A 3642-nucleotide genomic window follows, 5' to 3' on the forward strand; every position below is an offset into this window, starting at 1 on the left:
AGTCTCTGGGTTGAGACCTGTGTACAAGTAGCAGCTGAGTGAATTTTTGTTGGAAATCCTCATTCTTCCATGACTGTGTGGGGCAGGGCCCCTTTTTACTTTGGTTCTGGTATTTTTCTGAGACTCCTAAGTAAGGGAGGGAAAGATGGAACATAAAGGTATAGAATAGATTTGTTCATGTGTTCCTTCCTTCCTTCATTGAACAACTGTTTTATGCACCCACTCCAAGCTACACACTGTGCTGCCTTCTGATACTTGTATGTTCTTGCCACATCAGTGGAAGGAACATAGGCTCTGGGTGAGACGTCCCCAGCTCTAGTCTTGACTTGACCAAATCATATGTCCTGTGTGATTTTCCTTCATTCTGCCAAACACTCCTCTAGAAGCTGGGAATAAAGAGTGAACAAAACAAACATAGCTCTCTGTTCTCATTAAGCTCATGATGTGAGCTATTAGCCCCGCTGAGCCTCAGTGTTATCATCCGTAAACTCGGGATTATGATATCTCCTTGTACATGGTTATGTTAGAGTAAAGGAGATAATGGATGGTGTGGCACAGACAGGTGGTTCCTGACAGCAGCCCCTCTGCACCCACCATTGAAGCACAAGGCAAGAGTGTCCTTCCGTAAGCACCTGTTCTTGTCTGTCTGAGGGCTCTCTCTCAGCCCATAAGCAGGACAGGCCAGAAATGCTGAGTGGGTTAATGCTCCAGGGAAAGTGTTGCACCAATGACAGATGGCAGTTCCTTGGCCCCCAGGAGAGAGAACTCTGAGGTGTGTTCTACACAGTCTCTTAGAGATCTCCAGTGCACTGAATCTCAGTGGCTCACAGGGGTAACCTGCTCCACAATCCAGGTTATGTTGGTTTCCCCCTTCCTTGTATCCTCTTCCTTCTGATGTTCCAGGGAATGACTTTTTGAATAAGCCAACTACACTCCAACCTTGTCTCAGTGTCTGCTCTTGGGGAAACCACCTAGGCAGACAGGAAAGAGTTTTTTGGACTTTGAGATGCTGAGCACATGTCAGGGATTGTCCCCCAGGGAAGGATCTCAAGCTCACATCTTAGTCAGATTCTAAGTGGAATGACTGTTACAACCTTTCTTTCTCTCAAAATATTTTGAATGCCTCTCACTTCTCATCTTAGGTGAATTTTTGAGATGATATAAGTGACTAATCTGGTATCCTGAAGCCCAGTTCATTTTGGGAAAGAGTATGTGAGGTCAATTTTCACCTGTAGCTTGATGAGACTAAGGTATCATGGGGCCACCCCTACTTTTAAGACCATGATCTGTGCAACCACTTTAATGGTTTCCTGTGTGAACCTTTCTGGTAATGTGAATATCTAAAACTATCAGGAGGGCCATTCTGCGTTATAGCTCTGGCCCACCCCACTCAAGTTCCTGTGTCTGCCTTAGGTGCCAAGAGAGAACTTATGTCTTTTTGGTGCTATGTTCTTCCTAATATCCTAGTGTCAATGGATCTGTTAGCATGCCACATTTCTAAATCCTCTTGATTTAATAAAACTTTCAAAATCCTCCCCCTATCACCAATACCTCTAACAAGTTACCTTTTTAATATTACACTTTGAACCAGGGGTTTGCAAACTCTGGCCAAATTCAGCTGACCACCTGTTGTAAAACCTGTGACCTCAGAATGATTGTTACATTACTGAATGGTTGAAAAAAATCAAAAGAATAATAATATTTCATGACATGTGAAAATTATATAAAATTCAAGATTTAATGTCCATAATTAGTTTCATTGTAACACACCCATGCATATTTGTTTATGTAGTATATATGGCTGCTTGCAGGCTATCATGAAGAGCTGATCATTTACAATAGAGACAATATGGCTCACAAAGGTTAAAATATTTATTTTTGTGTCTTTAATCCAATAGTTTTGCTTATCTGCACTCTTCAATATCAAAATGCATACCATGTGGGTTTTGCACTTACTACAAAACACTTGTTGGGATATTGTTTTATTATTTTGCTCAAGTTTCTCACTTAAGAATTCCCTTAGAATCTAATAAAATGGTGGAATAGGAATTACCACTTGTTCCCCCCTACAAAAAACATTAGGTAGCTATGCATAAATACAAATAGCCTGGGGAGGGTTCAAGAGTCCAATTAAGAACTTAAAGCAACACAGTGGAACAAAAATGAAGAATAATTGGACAGAAAGGATTGCTGGGGAGACTGGCTTGAAATAGCTAGGAACAAAACAAAAGTGAGGTGGCTACCAGTATCAGCATTATAGTGGTGGGTGTTATTGTGGTGCCCAATGGCCTGACCTATAGAGGGATCCAGGAGTCTTTGCTGTCGAGGGCCTCAACCACTCACCCAACAGCCACGGACTCCCTTTAGCATCATAGAAGAGGAACCTGTAGTGTTCATCAGTTTGGACCCAAGTAGTCTGCCTTGCAGTGGACACTGACAGCTTTTGCCACCTAGAAAACTAACAGCCTTCTCCTCTGTGGACTTTCTGGGCAGAGAGATGCTGCTGCACTCATTACAGAAGGAGCTGCTATGTACTGCCCCGGGACCAGCCCCTTTCCCTCTAATTGTACATGCATGCCCTGGACCCCAGAGTCCTGGATGCACCATGTGTGCCTGTGCTTTACACGCTGGCTCTGCAGCTACTCTATGTGCACCTGCATGAGACACCCAATCCATTATACCGTGAGGGTGCCTGCAAGCAGGACCCAGTGCCAAGAGGGATCCTCTTGGTCATGATATCCTGTATGGGAGAAAAAGTGATGAAGAGTTCTGAAGCAGTCTTAGCCATTGAGGACCCCTAAAATCCTTCTGACACTGACCTCAGCTGATGGAGCTGCACAAGAATAACACTGGAACCTTCCCTCAAATCAGATCTGTCACACCCTGCCTAGCTGGCATGTACGCACCCATCCACAGGTAAGTGTCTTTCCCACCAAAATGAGTTTCTAAAGCCTGGAAGAAGTAATACTACATCAAATATGCAGACAGCAACATAAGGCTATATGTAACATGAAAAATCAAGGATATGATACCAGCTAAACAACACAGTAATTTTCCAGTAATGGACATCAAAGAAATGGAGATCTACAAATTGCTGGACAAAGAATGAAAAATAATTGTTTAAGGAAGATCAACTACAAGAAAACACAGCTAGACAACTCAATGAAATAAGGAAAACAATACATGAAGGAATTCAGAGGTTCAACAGAGAGATAGAAATCACAAGATCGAACCAAAAAGTAATTCTGAGAAATAGAGTGAATGAAATGAGAATTGTAATGGAAAGCATCAACAACAGACTTGACCAAGTAAAAGAAAGAATCAGTGATCTCAAAGACAGGTCATTTGAAATTTTCCAGTCAGGGGAGAAAAAAGTAAAAAGATGTTCTAAAAGGAGTGAAGAAAGCCTATGTGAAATACAGGACACCATGAAATAAAATAATATTCGCATTATGGGAGTTCCAGAAAGAGAAGAGAGATATATAAGGTTGGAAAAGTCATTTAAGGAAATCAAAGCTGAAATATTTTTAGAGCTGGGGATAGAGACGGACATTTAGGTGCGTGAAGCTCATAGGTTCTGATACAGATTCAATCCACCCAAAATACTTTACTTGTAGACATTATAATAAATCTGTCAAAAAT

The 3642-nt window shown here is 41.7% G+C and overlaps 1 protein-coding gene across 1 annotated transcript in view; it reads right to left on the minus strand.

Moving 5' to 3' along the window:
- NLRP1 (NLR family pyrin domain containing 1) overlaps window positions 1-3642 on the minus strand; it is a 57664-nt gene that overhangs the window by 44928 nt on the left and 9094 nt on the right. The gene's annotated exons all lie outside the window — the stretch shown is intronic.

This window comes from Hipposideros armiger, unplaced genomic scaffold, assembly GCF_001890085.2.
Source record: "Hipposideros armiger isolate ML-2016 unplaced genomic scaffold, ASM189008v1 scaffold_431, whole genome shotgun sequence".
In the NCBI taxonomy this organism is placed as follows: Eukaryota; Metazoa; Chordata; class Mammalia; order Chiroptera; family Hipposideridae; genus Hipposideros; species Hipposideros armiger.